Source organism: Convolutriloba macropyga, chromosome 1 (genome assembly GCF_964194025.1).
Source record: "Convolutriloba macropyga chromosome 1, txConMacr16.3, whole genome shotgun sequence".
NCBI classification, from domain to species: domain Eukaryota; kingdom Metazoa; phylum Xenacoelomorpha; order Acoela; family Convolutidae; genus Convolutriloba; species Convolutriloba macropyga.
Window position 1 is genome coordinate 10,485,247 of NC_134468.1, and position 14,095 is coordinate 10,499,341.

At 35.3% G+C, this 14,095-nt stretch overlaps 1 protein-coding gene across 7 annotated transcripts in view; it reads left to right on the top strand.

The window, feature by feature from the left end:
* Window positions 1-10,154: 10,154 nt before the first annotated feature.
* The window catches only part of LOC142345526 (uncharacterized), a 19,807-nt gene continuing 15,866 nt past the window's right edge, over window positions 10,155-14,095 (top strand). For 4 of the 7 annotated variants that reach the window (XR_012759345.1, XM_075397602.1, XM_075397685.1 and 1 more), the window contains exons 1-2: window positions 10,155-10,619; window positions 11,027-11,068. The gene's annotated coding sequence lies outside the window, so the exon portion shown is untranslated. Of the gene's footprint in view, window positions 10,641-11,026; window positions 11,069-11,126; window positions 11,150-14,095 lie in introns of those variants that run through there. The other 3 variants (XM_075397620.1, XM_075397611.1, XM_075397635.1) reach the window with 2 other exon arrangements.

Consider the following 14,095-nt stretch of genomic DNA (forward strand, 5'->3'; position numbering starts at 1 on the left):
GAAATCACTGACTGATTTTAGATTCTTACCAATTTCAGTGCAAACTTTGCACTCACTGGCTTTTGCCAGTATATCTCTGTGGATGTAGGGCCACCAGATATTTTGAGCTAAGGAAAGCATAGCGAAACTGCCTGGGTGTGTGGAGTGAATGTCCTCCAACACCGCATCTTTAATGGATTTCGGGATCGCAATTCTCTCATCTAGGCAGACACACCCGTGTTTCACGCTGAGATCTCTCCAGTATGAGAAGAGATAAGGACTGATTTCGTGTAGTCGTTCTGCATCATTTCGAAGCACACAGTCCCTTACTTCTTTCAATATCGCGTCTTTTCCAGTCAGTATTGCTAGAAACTTCTTACTGAACACTTTATTGAGTGTTTCAGTGAACATTATGTCCTCGGCCTCGTCTATCATACTACCAGTTGGGGTTTCTGTATGAGTTGTTGCATTTGATTTGGGTGTTGAAGGTGTCGTGTCGGAGAAAGTTACTCTCGCTTTAGTAGGAGTCGATTTAGAGCGGGTTGCTTTTGCTTTTGACATTGTGCTGAGACTATTTACTGAATTTTTTGATATGAGAGGTTTATTGAGTTTATTCACAAAGTAGTTTTTCTGAGGCAGAATTTGGGCAAAAAGCGAGTGATTTTTGGGTAAGTGGTTTTTATACTTGGGGATTTGTGTTTTCGCGCTTAATTTAGTGTTGTTAGGTGTATTACTTGACTTATTACCATTAATGGGCTGCATTAAGGATAATTGTTCAGATTGTTCACATTCTTTACTGTCTAATATTTGCACCTCTTTTGCAGCGAATTTGCTAATGGAATGTGAATTATTTACTTTACGGCGATTTGGTACAAATTGTAATTTTGTAAGATGGCATTTGCGACGCAAATGGATGTACAGAATGCGGATTAAATTTAGAATTAGCATGTGTTAATTGCGGTGCGAATGGAGTTTTCAATGGTGAAACGGTTAATTGTGATGCAAATGCTTTCTCGCAATTAGTTGAATTATCACTTTGTGGTATGGTTAATCGCGATGCAAATGGTTGTGTAACTTTTAGTGAAGGCAAATTCGACTTCAATATGTTACTAAATCTTTTAATTGCTGTTTGTTGATTGGTAATTAAGTGTTTCATTGAATCACGGATTTTAGAAATTGTTGCTACAACAAAATGCTCGTCAAATGTTGATATCTTTTTAGCTCTTGCAAAAGGGGTTTCTAGAAATGTAGTCAACGAGTCCCATTTTTGCACCTGGCATATGCTCAATTGTGAAATTGAACGGTAGCAACCTATCTATCCATCGAGACAGTCGACTATTGTATGACTTGTTTGATCGGTGTTCTTTAAGTATGGACAATAGGGCTCTATGATCTGTCACTACCGTAAAGTTTTTTCCGTATAAGTAGTATTTAAAATAATCAATTGACCAAACTATCCCCAATAGTTCCAGTTCGTTGACACTGTAACGTTCTTCCGTTGAATTTAGGAATCGCGACGCGAAGGCTATTGGTTTCCAACCATCCGGTGTATTTTGTTCTAATGCTGCCCCCAGTCCTGAACGGGAGGCATCACATTTTACACGAACGTCCAGTTTAGGGTTGTAATGGCTTTTTTCTGTACTATTTGCTATTTTTTCTTTAATCTGATTAAAATGTTTAGTATGTTCGTCTGTCCAGATGAATTTTACTGATTTCTTTAAAAGTGGTCTAAGTGGGTGACATAATTGTGCTAGATGAGGTATAAATTTGCCAATATAATGTATTGACCCTAGGAAAGATCTAAGACGTTTTAATGTTGTTGGTGGTGGTATTGTTAAGATTGCGGCTGTATTGCTTTCTAAAGGTGATATTCCAGTCTGTGTAAACTTGTAACCGAGCCATTCTATTTATGATTTAGCAAAATGACATTTTTGGAGGTTAATTCTCAAGTTATCGTCATCTAATTTCTTTAGACATTTGTGAACATAGGCTAAATGGTCTGCTTCAGTGCCAGTGCTAACGATTATGATATCGTCCAAGAAACAATTTGTGCTTTGTAAACCTATGAGAGTATAATCCATGGCTTTTTGAAATTCTGCCGGCATGTCTGTAAGTCCATAAAAGCCAGTTTTAAATCTATATGTACCGGTAGATTCTCCACATATGATGTTAAAATTACAGTGTTTTGCTGTATCGTGATGCAGTTTTAATTGACTATATGCATATTTGAGATCTAATGTGGTGAAATATGCTTGTTGGCCGTTTTGTGTATCTGTGAGGTGTTGTGATGTGGTGTCGATTAACATTTCAATATTAGGCATTTGGTATTTATTTTTATGTATCGCTTTATTTAATACTTTTGAATCTAATGCGAGCTTTATCGACTGATCTTTTTTCACTGTAATTACAATCGGGGAGATGAAGTATTCGTCAGAGCAACTAGATAGTTTTTCGATATGACCTTCAGTCTCTAGTCTTTCTAGTTCGCTTGATACTTTAGGTTGAAGATTTGTCGGAACACGTCGACCTTTTTGATGCTTTGCTGTGAACGTTTGATGAAACTTTGATTTTGCTACATGTGTTTTAGATAAGCCAATTCTCGATACTAGATGTGGAAATTGCGTCGCGATTGACTCTTGAATTTTACATGTAGGATTATTGATGTTATAAACACATTTACCAGTTTCTGGTTGTTGTTGGACAACTGCAAGTCCCAAAGTAGTGAACAGATCTCGACCGATGATATTGTTGTGCCCATCATCTACCACAGTCAATTTTGCTGATTTGTCTTGCCATTGATTGTAGACTACTGTGGTTTCCAAGTGTCCAATGACTTTGATCGGCTCATTTGAAAAAGTTTTCAAATTCCTTTTTTCCGTCGATTCTGTCCATTTAGCTGAGTTTGTAGATCGTAGGATTTTTTTGCTAGACTTTGTGTGATGATACTCACAGCACTTCCAAAGTCAATCATAGCCGATGTTTGTATTTCTCCCATTTGCACTTCCACGTTTAATGGTTCTAATTGATGAACTGAATCCGAAGAAATCGCTGCTACATAGTCGTCAGAATCGCTATCATAGTTTGAATCGTACACCTGGTCGTACAATTGTTGATAGCTCGTTATATAGATTACTGATTCTTCATCATCACTTTTTTCCGGCGTCTGATCGATTTGGTTTACATTTGATTTTTGAGTTTTCTGAATTGGATTCTGTGACTGTTTTGGTTTTCGACATTTTCTGGCGAAATGACCCATAATACCACATCTATGGCATTTTTTACCATTCGCGGGACAAATTTGCTTATGGTTGTGGCTCCAGCGAAGACCACAATCCATACAAATACTCGTATATTGATAGTTTTTTGGGATAGATGCGTAGCGTTGTTGAAGGTCCATTCGCGTTGCGATTGCGCATTGAGTTATTATTGATGTAATTCACAGAAGTATTACCTGACATCAAGTTTTGGTTAATTTTCTGCTGATTCTGTGCTCCCATTTCCATTTGTATGGCGATCTCCAATGCTTTTGGTGGATCTACTGTTTCCTTCAACAACTCTTTCTGAGTCTCGTGATCAAGCATATTTAGTATGAATGCATCACGAATTAGTGTAGTTTCTTCACTACCAAGATTGCAATTCTCCGCCAATTCTATGAGACGGCCATAGAAACTTTCTACCGATTCTCCTTTTTGTTGTTTACACGAGTAGAAAACGAAGCGATCGTAAGTTATATTACGAACCTTTGTGAATGAGTCCTCCATTGCTCGCCACAAATCTTTAAAAGGTTGTTTCTCGATCTGAAAATGAGGGTATTTGCTCTTGAAGATCCGCCGTCCCTCTGTACCAATGCTTAGATATAGCAATGATATTGTCTTCTGTTCACAAATTCCCCATGGTTTGTCGCCACAGAGGATCCCGATTTCTTCAATCTTTGCGCAACGATTTTGCCAATTTACTTTAAATTGCTGGTTTCGGACTTTACGATCTCTTTCCGTTGCCTGTGTGTGTTTCTCCACCGGTGCTTCATAAGTAGGCTCAGGCGGGTATGTCACTGTTGCTGGTGGATCATTCAACAGGGTATCCAATTGGATCCCTTCCTTAGCAAGTAGAGCCAATTTCCATTGCTGCGTCCATTTGATCCACGTCAGAGAAGGTGTTGCTGTCGGTTTCTCCCAAAATGCTTCTATATGGAGTGGTGTTTTCTTTGAGTCCGCTGCTGACTGCGCCATGTTATACTCATACACAAGGAGTATAGTCAATTGAACCGCAAATGGCCTTGCAAGTACTGAGATAGGCACTTGCGTCGCGAATGGCAGGTCTAGTTGTTACTTTCAACTAGATTCTTTCTAGATTGGGCAATCGCGGTGCGATTGACTCTAACTGAACTACTAGGCTCAAATGAGAGGTGTTTTGCAAGGATTAAATTAAACTGAGCGTTAGCGCTGCAAATTGGAGAATGAAAGTTAATGATAATACAGATTATGAAAGAAAGTTTGTTCAGGTTTTAATCATACATAAAGGAAGCAAATTTTGATTTGTTTACAACGTGAATGAATATATATCCGGTACAGACAGGATGAACAGACTTAAATGCTAAAAATGGGAGGAAGTATATAGCAACTGAACTTAAATGGCATTCGCCCTTCAAAAGGAACTTACAACAATAAATTAGTTTAAAATACGGATATGGATACATGAAGGGTATCCATTGCTGTATGACATGGATCAAACAAATTGCATGATACAAAGAAAAAATTACATCTTAAACAAATTATCAAATTTATGCCCAAAAATGAATTATCTAAATGTTTAAAAAACATAGCAGATCATCTGTGTCGAGATTGGAACTAAACGATTTTGAAAAGGAACTAAGTATTCAAATGAAATGACATATCCAATTGACATGCCAACTGAATTGAAGAGGCATACAATAAACGTCAAACAAACTAATCGATCAATAACCATATTGGTTATGTTTTTTGTTGATTTTTAGTGTTCTGCAGAAGTTCTAAGAAAATTTTTACACCATTTTGAAGTATTCGCATTTATTTTTTGGATAACTTTGATGATGTTGTCAATTCATATCGAACATTTTTATTTTCTTGTGGACCACACAAGCAAATCAGCAATTTCTTGGATTGGAATGATCATTTTAACAAATTTTTGCTGCTTTCAGCTCTACCTAGGAGCATTTTTCTTAATTTAACTTTCTTCCCAAGAGATTTTACATTGTGTTTCATCATCTAAACTTATGCTCAATATTTTGTGCTCATTGGTTCTTTTAATGTCGTGAAACAACTCTGTAAACTGTAACAAAAGGCTGTCTACAATTTTTCATTTTCATTGGCTCTTCTTTTCATTACACATGTACTAAAATAGGCACAGTTAGCCCAAAAAAGTTTTGTTTAATTGCCGTGATTTTGCAAAAACTGAGAAATTTTGTTTCAAATCTTTCAGGTCAATAACACTTTTATTAGTTGTTTTCTCAGATTTCTTCCCGACTTCTTGCTTGCTCCATATCATTATGAAATTTACCATTTCTCGTTGAGACCAAGTATAAATGTACACGCCAGCGACGTTCTTTAGAAATATAATTTTTCGGTACCGGTAGACGCTAGTAATTGTGTGGTGTACTGGGAAAATATTCGATCGTCGCTCAGCGTATATTCATCAAAGTCAAATTTATTTGACTTTTAGCCAACAGTAGTGAGTGCTTGGTCAAAATAGGCAGAGTTTCGTCCGCATTAGATGACACAAATCTGCTTTTGTCAACTAAAGCTGACAAAAGCAGACTTTCCAAGTTCAAATCAGAACTCTCCGTTTTCATTAGCCGACGTTAAATGTTTAATGCTGTATTTTTATAGTCTTTTTTTTACTGCCTCATATATTCTATTCACGCAGGATATGTATTTAGCTACTAATGTGACCGATTTGGTTGCGTTCGTATTTTGACTTTCGAGGTGCGAAAGCACTTTTATTAGCTTTCTAGTTGTCACTACTGTATCTAGACTGGAGTTCGCATTGCGAATGACAACAGTCTTACTTAAAGGTTAAAAAATATTTAACAGAATCGCTTGAACTTTGAACTAGTTCTCAGCTACTCAAATGACCAGAAAAATTGTCTTTTGGTAAACATGGTGAATAAATATAAATGGATCAAACGTATTGCATGATATAAAGAAATAATTACATCATAAACAAATTATCAAATTAATGCCCAAAAATGAATTATCTTAATGTTTAAAAAACATAGCGGATCATCTGAGTGGAGATTGAAACTAAATATAAAGAATTTAAATAACAAACATGTAAACGATTTTAAAAAAAGGAACTAAGTATGCATATGAAATGAGAAATCCAATTGAAATGCCAATTGAATTGAAGAGGCATACAATAAACGTCAAACAAATTAAACAATCAATAACCACATCGATTATGTTTTTTGTTGATTTTAAGTGTTCTGCAGAAGTTATTAGAAAGTTTTTTTTTCCATTTTGAAGTATTTGCACTTATTTTTTGGATAACTTTGATGATGCTGTCAATTCATATCGAACGTTTTTTTTTCTTGTGGACCACACAAGTAATTCAGCAATTTCTTGGATTGGAATGATCATTTTAACAAATTTCTGCTGCTTTCAGCGCTACCCAGGAGCAATTTTCTTAACTTAACTTTCTTCCCAAGAGATTTTACATTGTGCTTCATCATCTAAACTTTTGCTCAATATTTTATGCTCATTGGTTCTTTGTAAGCCGTGAAACAATTCTGTAAACTGTGACAAAAGGCGGTCTACAATTTTCATTTTCATTGGCTCTTATTTCCATTAGACATGCACTAAAATAGGCGTAGTTAGCCCGAAAATGTTTTGTTTAATTGCCGTGATTTTGCAAAAACTGAGAAATTTTTCAGGTCAATAATAGTTTTATTAGTTATTTTCTCAGATTTCTTCCCGACTTCTTGCTTGCTCCATATCATTATGAAATTTACCATTTCTCGTTGAGACCAGGTATAAATGTACGCGCCAGCGACGTTCTTTAGAAATATACTTTTTCGGTACCGGTAGACGCTCGTAACTGTGTGGTGTACTTGGAAAATATTCGATCGTCGCTCAGCGTATATTCATCAAAGTCCAATTTATTTGACTTTTAGCCAACAATAGTGAGTGCTTGGTCAAAATAGGCAGAGTTTCGTCCGCATTAGTTGACACAAGTCTGCTTTTGTCAACTAAAGCTGACAAAAGCAGACTTTCCATGTTCAAATCAGAAATAGCCGACGTTAACAGTAAGCAATGTGTTAAATATACGACAATCGGACCATCGAGGGGTTTTTAAAACGCCATTTTTGATGCTCATTTTGACGGTATTTTCTCTGATCACTAATCAGTTCAATGCCGCTCACCATTTTGTACTTATGAACAACAAAAATCCAAAAATATTAGAACCGAGTTTTGTTATAATTGATAGGTTTTATGACTAGGATTACTTAAAATTATGCTAAACGAGCTGTTCAATCTTTCTACTTATATTAGACCCAATTCTACACGCAATATAAATCCGTATTTAGAATATTCTATTCTGATTGGTTAATATTCGCTCGCTTTATATTTACTTGGCAACATCTCTGCCACCTGAATAGCAGCAGAGTCTTTTAAGGAGGAGTAAGCTGCTAAGAGATATAAAAACATAAATAAACAATCGGTGAGTTGTAAGAGAGCCGAAGTGAAAAGAGACTATTGAAAGAGAGCCCAAAATTTATTTAAGCTGTTTGTGGATAATTTAAGATAAATTTTGCAGCCAAATAAATTGCCCTCTGAAATGGGACTACCAAATTCTCAGCCAATCATAACCGAGTATTTGCGAAATAAAATTATAATGTTTTCCAGTGAAAGAAACTGGCGAATTAATAAATAATTACCCTTAAATTATTGCAGGCCATTGCCAGGCCTCAGCAGCTTATGGGACTCGATATTAAACTTTCACAACCGAACATGGGACCAGTTAACCCACTTAAGTACTTTTCGTGGTAATGAACTAACATTTTAGGGTAATAAAAGGCAACTTTTGGCTTTCGGCTCTTATTTTAAATCAAGTCAGGTTTCGGCACTTTCCAACGTCGGCCCTTTGTATTGTCGGCTCTCTTGCACGTATCCAAACAATCCGTCTTTAGTTAACCCATGGCGGTGTACTTAACCTATTGACAAACTGTCGAAAATGGGCGAATAGGAGACAAATACTAAGCATTTTGCAGTGTAAATTAAACAGTGTTAGTTGCAAGCATTTGCCAATATAAAAACTGCTTGTTAAAGTTCGAAACTTTCTTTCAAATTTTGCCCCAACAGCTCCCATCAGCTAATTCGGCACAATAGGGATATATTGATCAAAGTAATTCCTCACTTCAAGAGTATGGACAAAATTGTTTCCTGACATCTTTGTTTTAAAGTTAGAAAAGAAACAATTGAAAACAGAAAACTATTAAAATCAGCGAAAGTATGACCTTTGCTGTGGCACTCTGAGGTTCTGTGAATGAAAAAAGGGGTTTATGTCTGTCAAGTGCGGTTCGTCAGTGTGGGCTCGTCTTTGTGTGTGAGGAATTGTATTTCACACCTTGTTTTGCCTTCCAAATGTTGGAGCAAATTAAATCTTACAGCTGAGCTCAACGAATCCCCAGCTCAAGGGATCGGCGTAACCAGTTGAATGCTCAAATTCTCAGCCCGACAAAATTTTGCCCTTGAAGTTGGTCAACTGTACCTTGAAATTTTTAAAGAGCGGAACACACTTGAAAACAAAATGGTTTATTTCTCAGAATTTTGTCCAAAATAAACTAGCTTTAATACCAAATTGAATTGTATCTTGTTTTGTGAACGCAACAATAAAAACTATTTGACAACTATTAGCTCCTTTGCGCATATCAATTTTTTAAAGCTGCTATTCGTATTTCAGGAATTGGTATCGCAAAAAGAGTTAATTAGGAAGGCACATAGTCTGAGAGTATCTATTAACTCTAAAAAAAACTGTACAATTTTTTAGATTTTGTAAGGAACATAAATATTTTGATCTGATGAAGTTAAAGTATGGTGACTTGAGATTAATTCAAATTTTCAGCTTCCTTCCTGTCTTTTATGTAATTTTGAAAGTAAGTTTTCAGTTTTTTTGTCCATGGCAATTATCGGCTGTAACAATTTTTTAAATATTTTGTCAGAATTCTGTGTTTTTGGTTCAATTTACTATCAAAATTTGATGTTCAACAAAATAATTGATTGCTCACCTGGTCCTGAAAACCCCAAAGTTTATTTTTTTTGTTTCTCGTCTGATGTTCTGATGTTCTTTTTGGTTTTAACAATTAAACACCTGAGAAAAAGGCCGGCTTCATGCTGCTTTATGTCTTTTACGGTTTGTTCCTAGGATTTTTTGCTGACCATTTCGTTTTCAAAAACACTTTTTTATCACGCATTGTAATGAAGAAAAAAATTGTTCAATAGGTAAATGGAAACAGTTCCTGTTCATGTGAGCTTTGATTGAGTCTTTATTGAAGAAATCTACAATTTTTATTGAAATTGCTACCTTTATTTGCCAATGATCCGGAGAATTTCGCGAAAAGTTCAAAATAATTTATCCATAATCAATCATGATAATTGATCCAGAAAAATTCATGGAAAAACCATTTAATGGTTTCTGCGATCCAGAAAGTTTCAATAAAATTTCTATGACTCATAGGACACCGTAGAGAATTCCATACAAAGATTCTATGATTCAGAAGAGATCAAGAAATATTCATAAATGCAGTTCTATGATCCACACGATTTCAGCACTAAATCATAAACGTTTCTCTGTAATTTCTATGTCCAGAGTTAAATGGTAAAGAGACATTCAATGATATACCGATGGAATTCGCCGAAATGACCAATATCAATTAATGGAATTCTGGGTGAACCCAACCCATGTGCAAAACAAACATTGATGGCGTTCGCTTAGGTAAAAAAAAACTGTTGGACAACATGCATTTCAATACAATTTTGAAAGACGAAATTTGTTTAAATTTAAAATTTTTATCGTCGCAGTATTGTTTATTGGTTTTTCCTATTCGTATGGCTGAATTTCCAGTTTAAGGTGAGCTATCAAATGACCTAATCATTTTCTAAAACCCAAAACTAAAAATCTTTAAAAAGCGGCAAAATTGATAGCAATCAAAGCGTGTGACCAAATTTGAAGACTCTCAAAATCTTGGCCTTTAAAGTCATTTGAGATGACAACCAGCATGTGTTTTGGTTTCGTTTTAAGTTTGATTGGGTTTATCTGTGCATTGGGTTCCTTATTTTACCTCATGTCAGATTTCGATTCAATTACAAGCCACTTTTATTGTAATAATAATGAACCAGAACCCAAAGACACTCTCAAAAAATTAGATGAACTTTTGTTGCTTTCACTGACATGTATTATGATTATTGTTTGTTTATTTACATGGATTTTATTGTTTTGCAATAAGAGTTACAAGGAAAGAAAATTAATTATTAGACTGAATTTGAGCGGGAATATTGCAACTGAATTGTTGCTCTTTTTATTTACATCATTTACTGTCTCAACTGATGGCGAATTTTTATTAAGTAGCAGTTATGACGATAAGAGAAAAATCGACAGCGATTCACGTTTAACTTATGATAAAATTAGCAATGGAAAACGTTTCATTTAAATCTTAAAAAAACTTTATATTCGATTACACTCTGTCTAATAAATGTTGCAACGCAAGCGATCGTTTCAAAAACTTCTCAATTTAGTAAAAAAGGTCCAAGTTCGAATTTCAAACATGAAGAAAAATATGGGCTATTTTGGTTATCGGCGAAAGCAGTTGACAAGCAAGAGAACAGTTTGATGTCCATTTGCATGTCAACAGTTTTTCGAACGTTTGCTTGCGTAGCAACCTTATGGGACTTAATATGGTAAAACGAACATATCATATGCAAAAAAAAGAAACTGCACCGTTTGAAATAATCGAAAGTGGCGAGTTTACACAAAACTTATTAATAACACTGCTAAAGGCGTTTTCCATTGAAAGGTCAAGTGCTTGAATGGAAGAGGCAGAAACGTGATTTGACTGGTTTTTAACATTTTTGACCTACTTTTCCTCCTTCGAAAAAAAAAACAAAGTTTTAGCCATTTTATATTGCTCAATGAAAAAGTGAGTTTGATATAACTTCATCACAATAAACAACGATTTTCAGACACCGAAAAAATCGCTTTTCTGCAATTTACTTATAAATTTAGGACCTTAAACTTAAGACCTTAATTTTTTAAAGCTTAAGACCTGTATGCATTTTACGTTAACTTTTATCAAAAAAAAATATTTTTCTAGCAGTTTCAAAAGTTGTTGATAAAATGTTAGCAATTACTTGAATGAATATAATCTTACGGAGAGAAAAAGTATTGCCTCGTGAGCCATAGTTTTTGTTGAGTCAAAAAATTTTTTAGGAATTAATATCACTTTGTAAACTATGCATATTCATTTATGTACTTTTGAAGCGTGCGTCAATAGAGCTCCATGCATAAAATTTTTTTGACACTTGCCTCAAAACGCGGTGCACATAGGTTAGAAATCAGCACAAGATAAAATATCGGCACTAGATTTTCAGGTTTGATAAACTGCGAGATAAAATGAGATCTGCCCTCGGCAAAATTGTCACCAAAATAGCTTAAGTTAAAAACAAAAGTAGGGTTTCGACGCGTCATTTAAGAACCGGGCCAGATCTTAAAATATACAACAACAATTATTAAACTTGAAGAAAAATATTGATAGAGGCCTCCACATTCATGGCAGACAAATCTGAACGTGGTTTCTCATTGGCTTTGGTAAGGCCTTTTCGCGTAATCAGCGTTTTCAGGGCACTTCGATAAAGTGAAATATCAGCTATTGATATCTCTTTCTTTTTTGCAATCAGGCAGCTAAATGTTTACATTTCAGCACTGAACCATCGCATTTCAAAAAGCGTAATAACTTAAATCAGTTCAGAAATATTTCATCGCCAGAGTATTTTAAGCTTCTTTACGTGCAATTTTTCTTCATTATGACTTTTTTGAGGTCATATAATTTGCCCAGGCTTCCTTGTATAGTCCCGTATAGTCTGAAAATTAACCCAAAATTATGTTTGAGAAGAATAGTGTCATAATTTTGTAGCGTACAACTGATAATTACTATAGTAGTATCCAGCAATTACCACGAAGCCCATCTAGCTTAGTGGTTACAGCTTGCTACCCAGATTATTTGTTACAAGTACCCACGCGGAAGTTTGGATCTCATAAAACTCAAATCTTGTTGGCGGGCGTTAAACTCAATATATTTTTTTCATGCACTAAAAATTTCTCAAAATCTAAGAGTAGCCGGTGTAAATTGTGACACGAAAAGATTACTGGACAGCCATGGAAACAGAATGTCTGTAGATTGATTCAGTGCTGAATTGCTCTGCCACCAACCTCCCGGAGTTTTATTATTATTCTCCAATTAAACTGTCTATACTTTTGATCTATTTGGTACGCTGTTAATCATTGCGGAAAGTAGATACTGTAACCAAGTGGAACAACAATGGTGTAGAACAGTGACCAGATTTCGTCACTTTTGTCCACGCTTGCTCAAAATCAGGCATTGCGCTCAAATGTGACAAAATGAATAAAACACTAATCTTAAACAGAAATCAAAGCACATATCCCATCCTATCCTTAACGGGAGTAGATGAGACTGAAATACAAAAAACAATAGAACAGGATTAGACTGGGGGTTCAATGGAAGAATCTTTAAAAAAAGAGTCTGGTCTTCTGAGTTTAAGGTCATATAATTAAATAGGCACAAACATCAGTCAGATTTTGAGTTCATGAGATATCTGTATCGCAACTCCCCCCCCCCTGATTACCCTCCAAACAGCTGTAGGAATGGGGGTAAAATTGTGTAAGGTTAGGGGTTAGTGGGGGTAATGGGGGGTAATGGGGGAAAATTTTAACCCAAAAAAAAACCAAAAAGATGTAAGACTAGGGGGGTAATTTTAGGGGATAAAATGATGTAATATTAGGGGATAATTATGGTAATGGGGGAATTCTTAGATTTTACCCCCAAAAATCATCCCGTCAAAAAGATGTAAGGTCGTGGGGTAAATTTATGGGGTAAAACGATGTAAGGCTAGGGGGTAATGGGGAGTGAGGATGATTGTTAGATTTTGCACCCCCAAAATTTACCCCCTCAAAAAGATGTAAGATTAGAGGGTAGTATTATGGGGTAAAGCGTTTAGTTTTGCCCCCTTTACCCCCCAACTAACTCTTTCATCGTTTTACCCCATTACCCCCTACACTTTCATCACTTTATCACTTTACCTCCCAAAATTACCCCCTACTATGCACCATTTTAGCCACCCACACAAAAAAAATTACCATCTTTACCCCCACTATTGCATCGAATTACCCCCATTACCCCCCAAAATGATGTAAGAGTTTTGGGGGGAATTGGCTAAAAATTCCCCCGATTACCTCCCTAATCTTGCACCTTTTTGAGGTAAAAATTCGACAAGGGTATTGACTTCATCAACAGGCTTTAAAAGCCTAACCAAATGATGCACTGAAGCAGCTTAAAGATATCTAGGAAGAATCTTATTCAAAAACAAAAATTCGTCAAGCTTGAGCTTAAATTTGGGAATAGCAAAAAAAAATTAGAAAAGATTGAGCTGAATCAATCTCTTGATGAATTAGAAACAAGCCCGAGTTTTTATTGAACTCACCCAATGAGAGGGGTGTCTTTTCGTAAGCAATGTCATCCAACAGTAGGGTACTTAAGCCCAGTTCATTAACGCGAGGAAATTAAAAAAACGAGAGTTAAAAGGCTGAGGGAGAGAGTAAGAAACGTCAGAGATCGGAGAAAACATTAGGATTGGCATTAAGAAATAATCAGCAAACATTTAAATTTTAGATCAATATAAACCAGGATTATTTGATAATGGAGACCACGCAGATTGCAAGAATTCAATATATATATATATATATATATATATATATATATATATATATATACATATATATATATATATATATATATATATATATATATATATGTATATATATACATACATATATATATATATATATATAT